This window comes from Macrobrachium rosenbergii, chromosome 16 (assembly GCF_040412425.1).
Source record: "Macrobrachium rosenbergii isolate ZJJX-2024 chromosome 16, ASM4041242v1, whole genome shotgun sequence".
NCBI lineage: Eukaryota > Metazoa > Arthropoda > Malacostraca > Decapoda > Palaemonidae > Macrobrachium > Macrobrachium rosenbergii.
The window spans coordinates 60,904,478-60,926,977 of record NC_089756.1 but is presented as its reverse complement, the minus strand read 5'-3'; the positions used below and the strand labels follow the sequence as shown (position 1 = coordinate 60,926,977).

The 22,500-nt window shown below is 37.2% G+C and overlaps 1 protein-coding gene across 1 annotated transcript in view; it reads left to right on the top strand.

The window, feature by feature from the left end:
* The window catches only part of SerT (Serotonin transporter), a 419,533-nt gene that overhangs the window by 363,646 nt on the left and 33,387 nt on the right, over window positions 1-22,500 (top strand). The gene's annotated exons all lie outside the window — the stretch shown is intronic.

Genomic DNA, 22,500 nt, shown 5'->3' with positions numbered 1-22,500 from the left:
GAGAGAGAGAGAGAGAGAGAGAGAGAGAGAGAGAGAGAGAGAGAGATTCCTTACGAAAAATGGGCTAGTAAAGTGCTTATCGGGGAATACCTTTGTACGGAATACCCAAGGACATTCACTAAACCTATACCACATTGGATTATGTCAAGCTCGGCATAGTTATTTCTCGATCACAGCGTTATTGGAATTCTTGTTGAGGGTTTGTTGATCGATAGATTTTGATAGAGGAACACTAGCTTCCTCCACCTCCTTCTCCTCCTCCTCCTCCTCCTCCTCCTCCTCCTATTCCTCCTCCTATTCCTTCTCCTGTTCCTCCTCCTCCTCCTCTATTAATAGGGTCTTCCTTATCTGTTTCCCCCATTTAAGGCGTAATTAATCTCTCTGTTCGTGCAGGTGCTTATGAAATGCGTCTTTGGTCGCTTTTTTTTTTCTCTCTCTCTCAGTCGAAATCGGAGGTCATATGCAATCAACATTAATCAGGTACTGGAGTGCAAGTGGAGCTGTTTTTAGGTTTTTCTTATATAACTGGAGATGCGCCATTTATTTTGTCTGTTTGTAGTCCCCAAATGGTCTTGAATTTTGAGAGCCAGCTCACAAACGCCCAAAAATGTAAGTTGATGTGTTTTGCCAATGGAACGCTTGCACTTGTTCCGCGTACAGCTGGAGAGAGAGAGAGAGAGAGAGAGAGAGAGAGAGAGAGAGAGAGAGAGAAATGGTGAATTACGAGTTGAAGATGATGTGATGATAATGGTTATATAGTCTCTCTCTCTCTCTCTCTCTCTCTCTCTCTCTCTCTCTCTCTCTCTCTCTCTCTCTCTCGACCATTAGAGTCTGATAAGAGACCATTATACGGGGTTGCCTTGTTAGTGCAAGCCGTTGCTCATTTTCGGCTTTGGCCTTGGCGTTCGGTTTGTTGTTTGTTGTTAGCGTTTGTTTTGCCCTTGTCTTTGCTGCTTCCCAGAAAGATTTATTGTTTGAGAGCGCTCACGCGCGCCCGCTCGCGCATCATCTTTTCTTTCTGTATTTTTAGACGGTATAACTCTATCTCTTCCAGAAACACAGCACACATGGTTTACAGTGCTATTGTGTGAATGACGACTTCGGGTTTTCATACGAAACTCCATTTCGTGTTATATGGAGTGATTTCAGAGGAAAAGTGGGTGATCATAGTCTGTCAAACACTATTAAGATCGCTAGAGTGAGGACAGATAGAAAAGCACCGCAGCCAGATCTCTTTTGAATTCCACATACTTGTATAATGGCTTAAAGATATGTTTTTTCTGCAACTTTGGAGAGAACAGGGGAAATCACAAATTAGCCTGTGGTTACTACAGTCTGCAGATATGCCACTCTTAGGAACTGGCGCTGTATTACTAAGCTTGAGCTCATCCACAAAGATACTACGTCAACATATAAATCTATAGAATCTACTAATCTTGGGAGACAACACACTAGAAACCTTTAAAAAAAAAAAAAAAAAGGGAGGAAACCATCAGGATCTTCTCAACCCCAGCTATTAAGATTATCAAGAATTCTCTTAACATCCCTAGAGTCAAATGCAAATTTTGTAAGAATAGGTCCAGGATAGCAAATATCAGGGAGAAGGATATCTTCAGCTGATGATTGCTTAGCTGTGAAAACTCAGTGAAGCAGTTCAGCTTTTTTCTATCATCAGGTCTTGGACTTGACGATAGCAGGAACATCTATGAATATGAGGTCTAATCCCTTACCAGAAATATGCGCAAAATCGGAGGATGCACAGAATTCAAGAGCAGACTGGCCATGTTGATCCGTGGAATTTGAACTAAGCCACTTGCTGTGCTTTGCATTGTAGTCTCCACAAATAATGAATGAAGCATTTGAATCCTGTGACTGAGTTATACTAATCCTCTCCAAGAGACAGCCGTATATAGAGTCATCAATATTTGGATTGCGGTTAGTAGCAAATACATAAAAACTATAGAACTTACTGAAAATCTTAGAGCAAAGAACTTTATAGCAACTACACTGCAAGTTTTTCTGACGATAAATAGGCGGCCCAGGCCTAGTGTATACACCCATACCTTGTGCTTATGGGATGTTATAACAATAAATAAAGTCAGGGCCATCAAACCATGGGATTAAGAATTCAACCTTTCTCAGATAAAAACATCAAATGGTAGTTACAGACACGACTCTGGAGATAAAGGAAATTTGACCTTATGCCTCAAATATCTGAGTAAAGTACTCTGCAGTTTTTCATGTGGTAATGAGTAGCAGGCTCAGAGTTTATCTCATTCTCTCCCAAAAGAACTAAAATTAACAACATGAAATTAGAAGCAAAGCTACTGAATAAATTCATAATGACAACAACATGGTAAAAATCAACAGAATAACATACAATAAAATCAACAAATACAGTATTCACATTATTTACAATAATTTCATAAGTGCTGGAAGCAACTGGTCAACAAGGTGGAGCTGGGACACCTTGTAAGGCAAAAAAGAAACCTTCCAGGTTGCCACAACAACGGGGAGAGGGCAGCCAGGACGAATTTAGAAGTTTTAAAGCTGAGAATGAAAAAATTATGTAAAGAAGAAGCTGCTCTCCTGATAATCCACCAAGCAACTTTTGCTTTCTTTTCGGCTTGTCTTACACATTTTTTTGATAAAACAGGAAAAACAAGAGGAAAACTGCTTGATTGCACCCTCAAGCAAGTAACTTTAGCACAATTTACTCTCATTAACCACAAGATCAAATATATGTAATTCAACTATCGCATTAGAAAGTGATAGCACATTGATACATGGTGAAACTGGAAACACTACTTTACTTTACCACAGAGCAACTGATTAAAGGTGAAATAAATAATACTTTCAAACGCTGACAGTGAAATAGCCTGTCACATAAGGCTAAGTACTGTTCATTACCATTACACATTTTACGTCACTCTGAAACAGGTTGCTTCTGCCTCTACTGTTATTTCCCCACACACATCTACTCAACAACTATATTATGTGTTTTTACCTAACTTTGTTGTGCCTCCAGCCTTTCCTGGTCCTTTGCATATGCCACAGCTTCTTCGATGTCAGGTCTATCAACACAGGAAAACTCAGTTCAGGCAGAAAGAGTGTTACCTCAGGCTCTCATGTTGCTGAGTAGAGCAGTCCCTGGACTTCGCTACAGGATACATGGAAGTGTTGACTTAGTCTGAACTTCGGTTCTGTTGCTCAACACTTGAGAACCATGAGGGTGGGTCTTTCTTGTACTTAACCAGCTACTGACAGTCATGTCTCTTGCTTGCTTTCTCTTGGCCCATGCAAGCAGCTGCAAAGGAGTGTCTAAGGAAATCAGATTGGACAATGGTCATTTTCAGACAGGAAGGCATATGTGCCTATGTGAGATCAGATAGCATGATTGGTTGGATCCTGTAGGGCATCCCGTCATAGGTGGGACTTATTCTTCGATGTCGTTATAGCCGTAGGGCATACCGTGGTGGGAGAAGGAACCAGTCCCTGCATGACGGCTGGCGAAAGCTTCGACAGGTACGAGCTGTTATTGACCCATTTGCCGTTTTAGCAGGATTATCTGTGGGAAGAAGATAGCGAACTGTGGCGGTGTATCTTGGAGAGGATTAGACAGGACAGAGAGTTGGGCTACAGGAACAAAATAGTATAGAAGATGGGCTTAATGCTTCCCAAGGGGGATGAATACTCTTTTGGTTAATGAAAGGATGCAGGGATCGTCTATAAGTGTCATGATTTTCTCTCTCCTACCACCACGTGTCTCGGAAACAACATGGCTGCTGCTACTTTACATTTAACAGCTTGGAAGATTATTATATATATAATATAATATATGTATATATATATATATATATATATATATATATATATATATATATATATATGTATGTGTGTGTGTGTATCTTTATATATATATATATATATATATATATATATATATATATATATATATATATATATATATATATATATATATATATATGTGTGTGTGTGTGTGTGTGTGTGTGTGTGTGTGTGTGTATGTATACACATATATATGCTTATGCTAAAAGGTAGAACATTTAATTTTACTTCAGATCATGTAATAATGGTTTTCCCGATTATGGGTTGTTTTATGGGGAAGCTATTGGAATGGTTACCAATTCAGGTTAGTAAGTAGATATTCAATGTCAAAATGTAGAAATAACAAATTTTGCATTCACCGATGAAATATATTTTCCTGCTAACCAAAAATGACCTAACTTAACCTAGCATAGGTTTTATGACTATTGTATCGTCGCTATCATACATACAACTTTCAGGTTTTAAGTCAAATTTTAACAAATTGTTTATTCGAGAAAATAATGAAGTTCATGCGTCACAAAGGAATTCACTGAAGAAGGTGATGTGTCTTAGCAGCACATACAGTAATATTAGGCAGAATTCTCTCATGTTGCCCATCTTCTGGACGACATCGTTTTCTGCTCATGTTTATAAACTAAAAATGAGGGAAGGAGCTTCTGCAAAATCGCATCCATAGCTAAATCTTATCCTAATTTTGTTGTGCAAACTATCACCAAAAGTGTTATAATTCATAGTCTTAGCATTCTTTGCTTTAATCATGTAACTTAACCGTTTCTTTATTTATTTACTTAATTTTAAATCTGGTTTAGTCCAGTTTCTTTTACTGATTGATTTTTTTTTTTTTTTTTTTTTAGCTGATAGGTAAGATGGGTGAAAGAAGGGTGAGGGCAGTTAGCTAGCTAACCATGGTAGGGAAATAGTTTAGAAAGTGAAATATTAGTAAGAGTAATGTCAAGTGTGGTTTATCCACAATTTTATTTAGGTAAGGGTACAATTTTTCTAATATTAACACAATACAATAATAATTTTACATTATAACAACATAGTAAATTGTACATATTGCATATTTTGAATTTTATTTCTTATTAGTATAATCATATTTAAAGCATAAAATAAAATAAAAAAAAATTAGTTCCAATTTCCTCATTTTAACCTTGATGTTAATTATCATAATGATTTTGCATGATACCTACTTAGTAAATTTTAAATATTACTTTTCACAAGGCTTTTCTTAATAATATAATGGTTGAGGTTCATCACGATGAAGACATGAAGATACTCTTCTCCACCATCTGTGGTCTATGTTGTTTGGGTGGTTTCTCTCTTCTGCTACAGATTCTTCTGTTAATTCACTGTTGTACTGATCTAGTTTGCTCCATACGTTGGTTGCCAGTCTGTATAATCTTTGATTAATTGGTTCTACTTTGTATTTTTGTGTATTTGTTCTATATTCAGACCGTCATCTTCTTGATTGTTTCTCACTGCGGACCTTAGCATCGTATTTTGGAATTTTTGTAATGCACTTATATTGAAGTCGATGCTAAACACGTTGGGTATTGGTGGATATTCCATTATTGGTCTGATTAGGCTTTTGTAGAAATGGATTTTGATATTTGTGTTCATATTCCTAAATCGTTTTAGCTTTGTATTTTGTGTTCTTGCTATTCTTAGCCTTTCTCTCACGTGTCTTGATATTCCTCTTTGTCCGAATTGCATTCCTAGTATTCTTGTGCTTTTACTAAAATTCATCGGTTGTTGGTCTAACATTATTTGTGCAGGTTTGTAAGCAGACACTGATACTAGTTGGAATTTAGATTTATTTGTCTTTATCTTCCACTTCTTTTCAAACTGATTAATTCTTTCAATTTGGTTCATTGTTTTTGTGCTACTTGTCTTTTCAAAGTTGGATCCCTTCTTCGAGTGCGTTTTTCTGGGTGTATAATTATTTGAGTTATATCATCTGCAAAGCAGACATCAGTACAGTACTCTGGTGGTGAAGTCATATCTGATGTATATAATATGAATAGTGTTGGACTGAGTACAGATCCCTGTGGGACTCCACTTTGTAACGGGAATGGATTCCCTATGTAATTTTGTGACTTGATTGCTGCTGTTCGATCTTTGATGAAGTTGCATAGTATTTTCTCAAAAATGTCTGGAAGGTTGAGATGTAATATTTTGTATTGAAGTCCTTGTATCCATACTTTGTCAAATGCCTTTGTTATATCTCTACATACTAGGTTACATAGGTACCTTCTTCTTTGTGATAGTGCAATACTCTCATATATTGTTGCTATTGCAATCTGGGTCCCTCTTCCTTTTCTAAATCCATATTGATTATTATTGTGTAGCTGATTACCTTCTAGGAACAACACTAATCTGTTGTTAATTATTTTTCAAATATTTTGCCCGGTACTTCTAGTAATGATATTGGTCTATAATTCTCTACCTGACTAGTATCTTTTCCTGGTTTGGGTATCAAAATCATTATTGCATTCTTGAATATAATTGGAAAATATCCCATTGAGAGGGCCCACACTGATTTGTGTTTGCAGAAAAGGTCTTTAGAGTTGCGCCACCTATTACGCCATCATGGCCATCACGGTGTGGTGCACAGAAAGAATTCATGCTACTTTCCGTTACGTTTAAGTTGTGATGGAAGGTCAGAGAGAAATGAAAAGCGAAAATGGATGTTGGCCATTCACTAATTCCGTCTCATTATCGTTAGTCAGAAGTTGACGAAGCATCTCAAGTACGCTATTCTGAGAATATATAGTACAGTTGAACTCTACGTAGCTTTTTCCTGGTGTGTGTGTATGTGTACGTGTGTGCGTTTGTGTATGTTTTAAGGTAAGTTTCGAAGCAGTGTTTAAAAGATTTGTGCAACTGGTAGACAGCCCCCTCTCTCTCTCTCTCTCTCTCTCTCTCTCTCTCTCTCTCTCTCTCTCTCTCTCTCTCTCTCTCATACACACAAAAACTAGAGTAACAGACTTATTTTCTGTTTCCATATGCGCATATCTTTGGAACACATCTCTGTCTCTTCCACGCTCTCTCACACACCTGACTGCAACACATTTTTTATTTCCATATGTGCAAATTACAGGATCGTGCATTCTCTCTCTCTCTCTCTCTCTCTCTCTCTCTCTCTCTCTCTCTCTCTCTCTCTCTCTCTCACACACACACACACACACACACACACACACACACACACACAGACACTTACCCGCAAACACAGGCACACAGAAAACAGTAATAGTTTTCTCTCCATACGAACCCACTGCAAGAATGTACATTCTCTTTCTCTCTCACACAAGTCATATTCATAGGAACACGCTTTGTCTCTCTCTTTCTTTCTCTGTTTCGCTCTCTGTATGTGCACATCATTAGAACATATATTCTGTCTGTTTCGCACACATGCACATTGCAGTAAAACATCATTTCTCTCCTTAAGCTCGCATTGTTTGAACTTTCTCTCTCTCTCTCTCTCTCTCTCTCTCTCTCTCTCTCTCTCTCTCTCTCTCTCTCTCCTTTCACATTGTAATAAAATACTTTTTCTCTCCATAAGTGCACATCGCTGGAGCAAACATTCTCTCTCTCTCTCTCTCTCTCTCTCTCTCTCTCTCTCTCTCTCTCTCTCTCTCTCTCTCTCTCTCATCATCATAAAAGACCAGTATCTCTTCCTATCAAAGACCTTTCTTTATATATGGCTATGTTATCTTCTGAGTATACATTATACTCTTGGGCTATAACTGAATAGCGCAACTTATTCTCTTACTATGCTGGCGTCTTGACCAGCCAAAAGCAACTCTTCATTGCTCATTGAATTCTGGTCAAACTGGCTGTCATCGAACAGGTGATATCAAGAATGACAGGTCATGTGGTAACACTATGAAGATTGCACCTGTCTTCTGATAGATTTTATCGTGTATCACAAAACCGATGCTCTTGAATGGGAATGTTTCATTTCATTAACCTTAGGCAACTTTGATCATTTCAAAGATTCCCTCTAGTTTGAAGAAAATTCCATGTACTATCTTGTGATTCAAAAAACTTCATTCATTTTCACCTGAATAAACAAATTTCAATCAGTTTCTTATAATTAGTTTTTCTTAATAGGATGTTCATAGATGCTCCCAAACGAACAGTTCTTGAAACCTTTCTTCTTTTAAAAGGGGGTCTTTCTTCTTTTCCATATTTAGTCCCCGCTCTTTCAGCCTATTTTTTGTTTTCTTTTCCGTTGGGGTAAATTGGTACAATTACTTGAATAAAATGACTGTCGATTCAAAAATAAATCCAGTGTGAATCCATAAAATTACTCCAGCCGACATTTACGAAAGAGCCCACCCTTACTCATAATCACGTCGATTAAATCGCTGGGTTTTCCACACCTGGCAAAGATTCTGAAAGACTAACTCAAAGAAGCTCCGTATGGTTGAGCGTAGTTTTCTTAGGTGAAGGCGGACAGGTGGCGACGGAAAGTACCTTGTTCACAGCAGGCCTAGAGGACAAGGAGGAAATCGCTGATTAAGCAAGTGTTTTTGTGTGTCCACTGCACTTAGGCCGGTGGCGCTTTGAAACTTTTTTTCCCTCACAGTGGTCCAATTCGTTCGGTGTTTTCGAATCTCACTCTTTGAAATGGTCAAGGTACTGAGGGTCTGGAGAAGAATAGGAATGTCAAGTATATAATCCATATGTGACTGGCCTGTTTTTCCAGGGAAGCCTTAAACCAGGTTCGCGCGAATGTGTGTTATGAATATTACGCTCCCCGCTGTAATGTCTTGCAGCAGATACCACGAAAAATAAAGCAACAAAAGGTCAACAAAAACCTCAATAACAACAACAAAAAACGCTTCTTTACGGGGTTCGGAGTTCTGTCTCTCATTGTCATTGCTTCGTTAAGACTCTTATCAAGTTATTATTGTCAGAAAGAAAACTTTTAAATTTAATGACTTACTACGACTCCTCCTCCCCTCTATCACCCTTCCTGGCGTTCCTTCCCTTCTTTTTTTTATTCACTTGTTGGTCTCTCGCTCGCTGCGCTTGTAGTTTGATATATATATATATATATATATATATATATATATATATATATATATATATATATATATATATATATATATATATATATATATATATATATATATATATATATATATATATATAAAATAAAGTTGTAGTTTGCCAGTTATCATAAGAGTGACGCTGCAGGGAGGTTTAAGCCTTAGGTTAACTGAAATACGTCTTTATGTCTTGGCTGACTCCTTGTCCTCCACAGCACTATGAAACCGATATCGTGCGTCGATTCTGTCTTTAGAATATTTTGTGTACAGAGACGTTTCCTAGTAACGCAAAGTTTTGTTTATGTTCGTCAGTATTTGCAAATTGCACATGATGAACAAAGAGAAAGCCTTTTGCAATAAAAGGATCATTTTCAAGGAGAAGAGGCAGATGAAAACAATGGTACCAGTAAGCATTGACTGGGTAAAAGCGATAGAAACGTGTATCAGTAAATAAGACTACAGGCTACTGCATAGGAACACGACCTTTTAACATATTATTACGAGCTTTCCTCTTAAGCTTATAACCAATAACATGCATAATGCTTTCGGGTAGCCGCTTCCATAACTTTGCACTGTAACAACTGAATATTCATCTGACTGCAGTGAGTTCTCGTCAGTCGAAGGACCCGGAGTAAACCAAATTTGCAATGGTTTGCGAAATGCATGTAGTGACAGATAAGTGGATTTCTCGTGACCTCTCCATCATTGGCAGTATCAGCGATAAGGGTGTGGGTCATCTTCAAGGTCCTTTTGTCTGTAGTTGCTTGTGGCAAGACTGAACGAATATTAGTAGCAGACTATATACCTCAAGAGAAAATGTTGCCTCTAAAGCGAGAATTTTATCGGTGATGAGTTGCCAAAGAATAATAGTTCAGTTTCACTGTGGTGAGCTCTATCGTTTCCGTCGCTATTATTACTATTGTTGCTGTTTTTGTTAACATGCGGAATAATATTGAGCTCTAAGCCCCACAGATTTTTTTAAGAATTTTGGCGTGTAACAAATATTAGTGTTTTGTTATAACTTGAAATTTATCATAATGGATTATATCTCTTGTACATTTGCTCGTCATTCTTGGTATACTGAAATAGGTAAATCAACAAAATGACTCACCTGGAAATGATCTTTATTCATCAAGCGACTGGTAGGAATATTTAGAATGGAAAAGTAATAAAAAAAAATTCCCGTTCCCCTAGACCTGCTTTGATTATTTTTCCCTTCTCGAAATACAGCAGCCTTGACGAACCGCAAATCATATGGATTCCGAGACGCCAAGTGTCACTTTCCCAGTGAATATTGGCTTCCGCGAGAAGAGCTGGACCCCTTGCAGTGCATCATCCGATCCTCTATGAAAGTTACACAACTCCTCCTTCGACTTCATTCGCATTACTCACGTATAGCCCTGTACTTTTCCTAGACGGGTGGAGTTGTGTTTTGGTTCGTTTTTGGACAATTTTATGAAGAGAAAATATTAAGATTGCGAGAAACTTGTAAAAAGATGAAATAGAGGCAAGAGGACGCCAAGTGGCAGTGTTGCAAGTGAGGCCACAGCGAATGTGTATACGTCTATCGGAAAGAGCAGAGGAGATCATTGCAATCCTGTCTCACGCCTCCTTCACCTCCTGTGATGCTCTCTCTCTCTCTCTCTCTCTCTCTCTCTCTCTCTCTCTCTCTCTCTCTCTCTCTCTCTCTCTCTATGACGAGAGAAAAGAGAAATATTCTTAGTTCATGCTTTCCTTCACTTCTTGTTTTATATTGTTGGCTAATCAGACTATCCCGTTTTTCATTCTCTCTCTCTCTCTCTCTCTCTCTCTCTCTCTCTCTCTCTCTCTCTCTCTCTCTCTCTCTCTCTCTCTCTCCCCAAATACTAGATCAAGTCCAGATTCCCAGCCAATGAAAATCCCTTAAGGCCTAAAATCTCTTACAGATCTTCGAGCACTTCCTTCGCCTGTTTAGCTGTGAATGTGAGATTTGCCGTTGGGTTAAATCTTAAGGAACTTCAAAGTACGATAAACGAGTTTTTTCATATCTAGTGAAACATAGTTTCAGCATCATGTTTATGGAACGCGTACTCTTTACCTTTCTTCAGTATTATTATTATTATTATTATTATTATTATTATTATTATTATTATTATTATTATTATTATTATTTAAAAATGTCGAAAGGCATTGTTTTAGAGATTATTGTTAATCTAATGCTCCTGTTGTTTATTCTCTGATTTCAATGAAACGTTTTATTCAAGTATCCTGATGGTTAAGGGTTTTTTTCTCAATATTTTTTTTCTATTTTAGATTACTCTTTAAGGTCACATATTAGTTCATTATTATTGATTTTGATTATCTCCTTCCCCTCTTTGTCGCTGATCCGAGGAATTGTACACATATACCCGGAGAGTTAACCATTGCTTCCCGCCTCGTATTTTTACCATGACCCATTTCCAACCTCGTATGTCAACTGAAAAGCCAAAATTACCCAAATTTGCTGAATTTTGGTTAATAGGTAATTTCTCCCTAATGTTTTTTTTTATTATCTTGACCTCTTTTTCACTTTATAGGTTATTTTAAAGCCAAACTATTAGAAGACTTTCTCTAGTTTGCAGAAACTATAATAGAAACTACCAGAAGGTCGAGTGATTAAGTCCTGAAGATGAAATGGTCGTTGGTGGGAGGTGTGAGACACTGACCCACTTCCAATTTGCAGAAAACGATTCGCTAACAGACTCCTCTGAAGCCATGTTGCTCTCTGTCCCTTCCTTCCTCCTTTCTTTCTTTCCTTACTCCTCACAAAGGATGAAGCTGACTGCCTCCGTCCCTGTATCATTACTATGTCACCGTTTACAGTACAGGCACAGTACTAACTACAGAACTACTGAAAATGCTATCATTTTTATCATATTTCAAAACGTCAAGCTTCTAAGGTCAGCAGGTGATGAAACGTCTTTCAAAATGCTTCCATAGTCCAGCTATCTGTTCTTTTCAGACGCTACATTGGCAACACCCAAGACGCAACTACTTCCATTCCCTCTTTGTTCTTAGACTTCATATTTTTATCTATCTTGAAAGTGCATATTTCATCATCGAAGGGAGGATTCCCGCCCTACCCCTTCCTTTTGTCGTCAAATGTTGTTTGTAAATACTCGAAAATATTTGGTACTACGTCTTCAGTGTACAGTATAGGTGGCTGGAAGGACGCTCTTCACTTGCAGCGCCCCAGAGCTGAGTACACTTGCAACCTTACGACTTCACTAACAAGAACAAGTAAAATATGCACCGAAGTTTCTTCGGCGCAGTCAGGTTTTCTGTACAGCGTATAATCAAGGTCACCGACAATAAATCTATCTTTCGGTGGTCTCGGTATAATCCTGTATGAGCCGCGGCCCGTGAAACTTTAACCACGGGCCGGTGGTGGCCTGGCCTATGTCGTTGCCAGAGGCACGATCATGGCTAGCTTTAACCTTAAATGAAATAAAAACTACTGAGGCTACAGGGCTGCAATTAGGTATGTTTGATGATTGGAGGGTGGATGATCAGCATACCAGTTTGCATCCCTCTAGCCTCAGCAGTTTTTAAGATGTGAGGGCGGACAGAAAAAGTGCGCACAGAAGAAGTGCTGACGGACAGACAAAGCCATCTCAATAGTTTCCTTTTACAGAAAACTAAAAAGCTGACAGCGAAAGTGTAAAGTGTACCTGCTCGATAACCAAACTAAATTAGTGATTGATCCGAACATTGAGCAATGGATCAAGAGGAAAAAATATTCCAGTAAACTGCATTCTCTCAATAAATAAATAAAACTGAGAGAGAGAGAGAGAGAGAGAGAGAGAGAGAGAGAGAGAGAGAGAGAGAGAAATTGGATGAATTAAAAAATAAAGTAGCATGTCATGTTTAAAAAGGCGTCGAGGCTATTGAATTTCGAAGGCCCATCGTTTGGGGTCAGCTTTAGCTTCCTCGTTGAGAGTCAGCTCTGCACCAACGAACGAATTTGTGTGTGTGTGTGTGTGTGTGTGTGTGTGTGTGTGTGTGCGTGTTTCCTGAAAAAAATCTTGTCTGTACTTGCTGTCTCTCCTCCGCCGTACTATAAATGAACCATTCCCACTTCTTGCTGAAGGAGCGTTCATGCGTTACTAGCTATATAAATTCAGTTTCCTTATTATGTTGAAATGACTGCCACTGCTCATGCTAACGCTTGCAGGCAAGTCTCCTTCCCCTCTTTTCGTATCAATGTTGTGACTTTGTCGTCAGTGGATTGTATCCCTTGCTTTTCATTAATCATTAGGCGATGTCTATACTGTTTACTTTTAATAATCGGTTTTTTATTATTTTACAATTATTACCTCTGACAACGAAGGTTTTAATATTGGTTCAGTCTGTTTGTCTCTTTGATAGTAGGATTGTGCAGGAACAACTCTATTTGGATTTTACAAAATTTGAACAAAGATGAAAGGCCTCGTGACTGGAGAAAAGTGACTGGATTCGGGAAGCGACAAGTATGTAATTTTTGGGGACACAGTACTTGGGGCGGAGTGTTGTGCAGTAGCGGACATGTGCTGTCTCGGCGCTTTATGATTATCGTTGTTGTTTCTAATATTATTGCACGTGCTTCTGCTTTTACAAGCATTACTTCCATTTTCAGTGGTCGTGGTTGTACAATGTTAATGGGCCGCAGAATTTAATCTTTTTTTAACTTTGGATAAATTGATGCCATTTGCAACTGTCTAAACTCAAAGCTTCCCATTTTTGGTTTAATCCAGAGGTTTGCATTTGGAGATAAACCTTCAGTTTTCGAACATTCTGTGGATTGGGTGTTCACTCATTTGGAAACTTGGGCTCAACATTCACTTTTTGTGGTGGGGAAATCAACGCGGTCATTGTATAACTCTTACCCTTTACTCTTTCTTGTTCGTATCCAATTGTTATTTGTGGTTTTATTAGAGTTATCTGATTTTCCCTTTTCCGTGAGAACTTTTTCATTCATTTTTCAACACTGAATATAACTATTTTCGCGGGAAGGCAAGTGACGAAAAAGCAGGGAAGATTAAATCGATAGATCTGAAGACATTTCACTTGTCCACCAAAATCGCTTCAGAGTTGTCAGCCAAGGGATCTGAACTCCCTCCTTGCAGCACAACACCGAGCCTCTGGTAGCTGGCAAGTGATCGCAGTAAAGCTGGGGAACGATTGGGTAAGATTTTAATCTCTAAAAGTATTTGCTTGTAGAGGACATAAGTGTTGAAATTAGCCGTGATAAAAACATTACAAAAAATGTTCAGAAATACCAGCGACCTTTTTGTTTGCGCGTTTATGTATTTTAATGTGCTTTCCTCTTGAAAGTCTTATTTTCCACATTATTTTGCAATCATATCTAATTCCCTATTCTTTCTTTTTCTTCGGTAATTACCTCTCTCTCTCTCTCTCTCTCTCTCTCTCTCTCAATGGCATCTGGCATATTATTGCTATTTATTAGGGCTTATAGTTGGAAAGGTCTTTGAAATAAATAAATATTTCATTATTCTTGAGCTTTCTGGATATTGCAAAGAATAGTTTTACTTACTCCTGCTTTGGTGGTAAGATTGGGCTAATTTCTCTTTTTACGGTCACTAGCATCTTGCAATGCCTTCACTATCATATTTCGTAAATTTTTATTGTGCGCAATTTTTTTTTATTTTGTATGTTGTAATTTTAACATTTCATCGGCGTTTTCACTCCTACCAATGATTATCGCTATTACTATTATTATTAATTTCCCTCTCTCTCTCTCTCTCTCTCTCTCTCTCTCTCTCTCTCTCTCTCTCATATATCCTGTATTTTAATATTTTCACCATTCAGTACTGAGTAATTCTGTCTTTTAATTTCCCTTCCTTCTCTGCTATTTTTCCCTTTTCTTCGCACGCGCGGCCTTTTTATTGCTGAAAGTTATTTTCAGTGTATGGGAAGCTTTTCATGCTCGTTGCTCGCGACTTTTGGTTTTAAAGCTGCCTTGATCTTTTATTCCCAAACTGGAAGAAGATCAGAGTTTTGTTTACGGAGAAGGGGTCGCTGCTTTTTATAAACACACATACACACACATTATATATATATATATTAATATATATATATATATATATATATGTGCATATTAAATACACACACATAATATATACATATACATACATATATATTATATGTGTGTATATATATATATATATATATATATATATATATATATATATATATATATATCCTATACTTTTTGGGCATAGTTTTTCTCTTGTCAATATTCAGTAAATGCTGATGAACATGTGGCATCTATTGCTTTTAGGCAACACTTCTGAAATTTTTAATACATTTTGTCTTTTGAAAGTTATGAAAATACTATTGCTATGCTACACCATTTATTTACTCTTATTCCGACAGCTGTTTCACCCAATAACTTATGGTTATCATAAAGGCTATACCCTCGATGTGTGAGTGACTGCAATGACAAAATTAAAGACTGAAAACGAACCAGAAAAATAATATTAACATAACCTATAAGCTTTTCAAATGAGAAAAAGCGAGTCAGCAAAGAAACTATACTGGGGACAATCTTAGAGATATTTCATAAAGCTTTACAAGAGTGGTTGCTCCTGTGACTTCTGCTGGGCATCAGTGAAAGCAACCTCGTCCTGCTGGAGAGGACACCTTAGCATTCAACATAGGCTGCTGTAGTGCGACGCTTGTTCTAGCGAAACAAGCTCAGTACCTTGGATAGTCTTCCACAGGAGGCTTTTCGTCATGTCTCAAGTGCTGATGTATGAAGTCCTCTATTGCGATGGTCTTCTGTCACCTCCCTGAGGATATCAACTAGCAGTCAACATAGTTTATATCGAAGGGCTTGCATGCCTTTTCTGACTTTTTCAACTTGTAAACCAAGTTATGCAGTTATCCTCACTGACCTCAGCAGGCCATGTTTAATGAGGTTGCAAGTCCTGTTTCCTTCTTTTACCATGCTTATGATCCCCACAGTCTTTTAACTACCAGGTACATAAGTCACTGCTTAGTGCTGCAGAGATACATCTGCCCTTCCTCCCCCCGGAATCAAACTTACAGTAGTACCTTGCACTTGGTAGGCGAAAAAGCTGCTGCCAGTCACAAATATATATACCAATATTTTCTTGGTGTAGAATTCAAAGTATGTTTACTCTGAAATCAAACAATGGATGCCCCGTTGAAGGAAATATTACATGGAGTTGCCCCACTGCTTGTCTTTCTGCTTTAGCTCACTTTTTTTTTTTTAAAGTGAGCTACAACATAAAGACAAGCAGGGGGTGGGGCCAACTTCATGTAATATTTTGTTATCCTGAGCCAGTATAGCTTGTCCATTTCCGTCAAGTTCCTAAAACCGTCATCATGTTTCATTTTGTAATTTCAACGTGATTCATATCTTTGTTAGGAAGAATATAATTTCTTTTTATTATTTATTTACAATCAGTTATCTACCCGTTTCATTCCCGCACAGTTAAGCTCGATTCCAAATGACCAAAAATTCATTGATTTTGAATGCCCACTCGCCTGACGTTTTAGGCCAAGTTTAGTCTGTTTCTCTTTCCCACGAACGTAAAGTTTCCATTGGTGGACACACTGGTGTTCCCGTCACAGAGCTATAGTTTTTTGGCAGATAGTTTTATGTCTTTAAAGCCACCTTTCATATAGACTTTCTCTCTCTCTCTCTCTCTCTCTCTCTCTCTCTCTCTCTCTCTCTCTCTCTCTCTCTTTTGAAGTGTTTTGTTGGAGGAGGTATGTTCTTGACAACACTGTATAGATGGACGAGAATATTTAACAATATAGAACTTTGTCGATATCATTCTTTTATTATACGTTTTGGTTCCTAACACTAGACAATTCAGCTGTGCATTGATGTGAGTCGTATTGACTATGGGTCCTTTGTTTAGTACTAGTTTGCTTTTTGTTTATTTGCTTTTAGTTTATTTCCTACCGCGTCGTAATTATTTTTATATTATTTACTCATTTGTCACTCCTCGGTCTCCATCCATATCCTTGTTTGATATTTGAAATCAATCATGCGTCTGTCTGAGGTGTTAAACTTCTACTTTTGTGCTTCCGTTGACGGTTTGTTTGGTACTTTTCTTCACTAATTATTGTAAACTCAAAGAATTGCATGGTGGATTTCTAAAGTGCCCGGTTAAGCAACTTTGATGTTGTTGTCTCTATAAACCTGTGTTTAAACATCAGTGGAAGAAGCGATCAGTGAAACAAATCTTTACTAATTATTCTCAACACCTCTGATGTCATTTTGCTCCTGTATTGTCCCAAACAAAAGTGTCCCATATAAAAGTATGAATATTTTGAACGTTACTGCTACTGCTACTACGACTACGACTACGACTACGACTACTATCCATACTTTCTATTACTAATCGTGATAGCAATAACAAGGATTACATATAACACTGAATGATAACAATAACCGAGCCATATCCCAGCCACGTCCACGTGTCTGCCATTCCAGTGATCCGGGAAGAGTTGGAAAACAATGGAGGGCTTCTCATTTGTGCGGTTTTATAGATGTGAAATGGATACACTCTATCAACGAGCTGGACAGGAGCGGAGGGAGGCATGTCATGTAGAGACTGGATTAACCAGAAGTGGACGAATCCACACGGGAGGGGATTGCATCCGACATGAAGTGGATGTGGATGCTGCCATATGAAAGGTATCGAACATATGATGGGGTTAAATTTGATAGGATGAAACCATACCATTATTTTCCATAGTTGATGATAAGTCCCTCTCTCTCTCTCTCTCTCTCTCTCTCTCTCTCTCTCTCTCTCTCTCTCTCTCTCTCTCTCTCTATTGTATCGTTGAAACCAGGTCTTCATTAATTATCTTCTTTTTTTCTACCAATCCTGTACTTGACAGATATTTTGTACTTAATACGTCACGATGCCTGAGAACTTTCAGTCAGTCAGTCAGTTCCTAGCAACGGTGAAAATAATTTTGTTAGATATTTTGAAAGCTTATAAGCTACGAAACCAGCAGAACTAGTTATTGGTCTCATAGGGTTATTTTCTTTCTGTATTGGTTCCGTAACTTATAAACTTCCAAAATATCAAACAAAATTATTGTCACCATTGCTAGGAACTATTGCTGGTACCCATCTTAATTCTTTGGATTAAACTGACAAAATCAGTGGTATTGCAATCAATCCAGGTTCACGGTTAATAAGTTTTTATGTGTTTCTCATTCACTAAAGTTCCAATTGACTCGGTATTGGAATACCTTAAAGATGAATTGCATAAACTTGATTTGCCATTAATAATTAGCCAGGTCATAGAATTAATAAGACTTTGCATATGTGATTATTACTGGCAGTGGGAAACCCGCTTTCACCTGTTCTTTCAAATTTATATATGGAATTTTTTTAACGCCTTTACATCCCCAATATTTTCCATTTTCCAATTACATGGTACCGTTATGCTGATGATATTTTAGCCATCATACCAAAAGATTTGGATGTAAATAACTTACGGACTCAACCAAATGATCAGGTCCCTTCTATTAAATTTACACTCGAAGTTAAGTATATCTTAGTTCAACCAGACCACTGAGCTGATTAACAGCTCTCCTAGGGCTGGCCCGAAGGATTAGATTTATTTTACGTGGCTAAGAACCTGAACTGTTACCTAGCAACGGGACCCACAGCTTATTGTGGAATCCGAACCACATTATGACAAGAAATGAATTTCTATCACCAGAAATAAATTCCTCTAATTCTTCATTGGCCGGTCGGAGAGTCGAAAGCTGGGCCAACGGCGTGCTAGCCGAGAGCTCTACCCACCCCTCCAATGAAGAACTAATTTACACCCGAGTTAGAGAGAGATGAATGTTTACCTTTTTAGACATTTATATTTAAAAGGAACCATTTAATTTTAAATTTAGTATTTATAGGAAAAAGACAAATAATTTGACATATGTACACTATTATTCAGGACGTCATATAAATATCAAAATTTCAGTTTTTTCGTCAATGTTTCTTCGACCTTTGCAAATAGTCAGGCCTGAGTTTTTAGATCAAGAATTCAAAAAATCAGAAAAATAGGAAGAGATCTATGTTATCCAAGCCACATTATGGATATTTGTTACAATAAAGCTATGAAAAACTTCTATGCAAAATCGGAAAGAAAAAAAGTCGTGTCCTCAAACACCCTTTGTTTGCCACATTTTATTGCATTTGAAGCTGTAAAAACTTTTCTAAAATTGTTTAATACAAATATATCCTTCATATGTAATAATATCAAAAACATTCTTGTAAAAAAATAGCCCCGAAAATATAGAAATATTGTATACAAAGTTCCTTGTATGGATTGTGATTTATTTTACTTAGGTCAGACCAGTAAAGAATTAAATACCAGATTCAAGCAACACAAATATTCAGTAAGAACAGGTCAGACTAATAATGTTCCATTTTTGCATCTAGGTGAGAAGTCCCACAGACTAACTGGACACAAATCAGTGTCATATTACAAAGTAATGAAACTATTTCTAGGATCTTGTTGTAATTTGTTACGATTCTGTTGACCTGGGAGAAGAACCTAAACATAAGCCAAGGATTATTTTCTTCTGGCCCTGTAATAAAACATATGTTCCAGAAGGATTTGAAAGACAGAGGATTACCAATAGGTAGATTTCATCTGTTGACTATCCTGTGACATCCCAACCTTATTGTATTCCCTCAGGACTTATACCCACCATATATATAGGCCCTTGTCTATGGATATATCTTTAGTTGCTGTGACCATGTCTTGGTAATAAGATGAAAGTACTTAGCATCTAAATTGTTTCACTTTTCCTTCATGGCTGTATCTTTGTTTGTATAATCAACACGTTTTAACCTTTTTCGTAATTTAAAAACTAATATAGTTAATGTGTGTATATATATATATATATATATATATATATATATATATATATATATATATATATATATATATATATATATATAATGTTGTGATGCGTATTGTGAGGCTTAGTGATTGCTTTTTTGTTTGAAACAATAGCTCTCCGGTTGTTCCCTTGTTGAGGGTGTGCTCCTTACCCAGTGGTGCTTGATTTTTTGTATATGAAGTTTACGTTTGTCATGGTGTCCGTGACAGCGAGAGTCAGGTTTGGGACAGCAGAGAGTCAGGTTCTCGACAGCAAAGCGGCTTGGTTTCTTGTTTTGAATAGCAGGTATTAGTTACCTGTTGTCTTCGGCAGTTGGAGGATGTAGTCATCTGTGGAGCAGTTTGTTTCCAGTGAGACAGCTAACCTGTTGTCTCTTCGACTTAGCCGTAGTCATCTGTGTTTTGGGATGTGTTCCTGTCAATAGTCATTGGCTGTTTTGATGACTCGACGGACGGTGATCGTCTGATGGTGTCCATCCTCCTGGACAGCGGAGTCTGTCTCGATGTCTCTCTGAGATTGTGTGATCTTTTTGGCATGGTGCTGCCTGAAGAATTTGTATTACCGCTGGGGTATAGTTATTATTATTTATGCTCTCTGTTTGTGATTATATATTATTATTGGTGCTGCGTGATTTTGATATTAATGCTGCTTAATGATGTGTGCTGCTTCCTTTATATTATGTTTATTGTTTTGGATTATGCAGCTTGTTGTTGTTTACACTGTTTGATGTAGCTATGTGTTTGCTGACTTGTTTAACATGTTTATTGTAATTTTACTTTGTTGTTTTACTGTAAAGTACCTTGATTCTGCCACATCTGTTCTGGTATTGGATTTCATTTACCTACTCCTGTTATGTGATTTGATTGTGATTTATTTATTTTTGCCAAACCTTGACTCAGTCGTACATATTGTAATATACATAAACTAGTATTAACTTTTTTTGGTTTTGTTCCTTCCTCCTTTGTTTGTCGTAGCTTCTGTCAGTCATTCCAGTCTTAGGTTTTTGTAAGAACCTGATGGACCGAGTTTTGGTCCATGACTGTATGTATGTATGTATGTATGTATGTATGTATGTATGTATGTATGTATGTATGTATATTTTTAAAATTGTTCAGAACGAGTCAGAATCCCCAAAGAAACTTACAGAAAGCCAAAGTTATAGCATAGATAATCCAATTATTTTTACTTAAACATAACTTGATCAAAACAAATTATCGTAACTTTACTCGAGGGATCAAGCCAAGCCACCCAGACTAAATGGAAGACGACATGAGAAACCAGTAACCTGACCAATGCCAGGAAATGCCGTCACCTGCTAATCAGAAACATTTTAAAACCGCGAAGCGGAGTGATTAGTTAACAAAGGTATGGGAAAGAAGGCAAGACGAGATCTCAATGACGGTCTCCGGCATTTCGTTAAATGCTTTCCATAGTTTCATGCGATCGTGTGCTGACATGAAGCATATCATTGTTATGATTGTTGCATGTTTGGCCATCATTATTACTATTATTATAACGCTCGCCCTCATGTTCATCTCATTGAAGATCAACTGTTGTTGGATTGGCCTACATCCTGTTGTGTATCATTTTATGTTTACGATAATGTTTTATTTACGTATATTTTATTAGTTATGCAGGGTCTCACACTATCCTCAATCAATAGCATTTTCATCATCTGCCAACGCTCAAACTTACTTTCATTTCCTTAATGTCCTGTGTACCTTATGTTATATTTACGCGGCTAAGAGCAGGAGGCATTAATATTATATCATACTGTATATGCATAAATAAAAAAGAAATGACTCTTCCTCCTACCTCAGTAGAAAGCCCCAATTAACAGCAATTAGCACGTGACCTTAGATGGCGAGTAGCATTCCTCTAGCAGCGGCTATCATGTTGCTAATTAGAATGTGGAGGAGAGTAGCTCTTGTGTCACCCAAGGCGACGTAAAGGGAGCGGCGGTCACTGGGCGCCTCTTTATGTCCTGCCGATGTTGTTAGCACTCTTATGGCTCACTTGACAGGCAAGAGCTCGCCTAGAGTGTGTCTTTATATATGTATATATATATATATATATATATATATATATATATATATATATATATATATATATATATATATATATATATATATATATATATATATATATATATATATATATATATATTATATATACATATATATATTATAATGTCACGATGCGTATCAAGTACCTGGTTATTACACAACTAATCTCAAGATTCAAAAATATACCTCACTTCAGCCAGATACCTGAACTCTCATAACATTATTTATTACGACTGAGTACTCTAAAGGTAACAGTGATCCCTTAAGAAAAAACTTATTTATTACTTGGAAAATCAAACTAAGTCTATCAGAATATGTGTGAGGTATCAAAAATTAAACTAGAAATATTCTAGAGTAAAGGGCATCACTCCATCAAAAACTCTGTTTCCCTGGTCTTAATTCACTTTAGCAAAACTAAAAGAACAAAACATGTTTATCACTTTGCCTTATGCACACACAATCAATCCTATTCACTGATGATCAATAAATGAAACACTGTTTTTCTAAAAACATTAAATACAAAACTTTATTTTTAAATTCAAAGTTTATAATTAGAATTCATAATCTGAAAAATTTCTTGTTACTTGAAAATAATACAACAC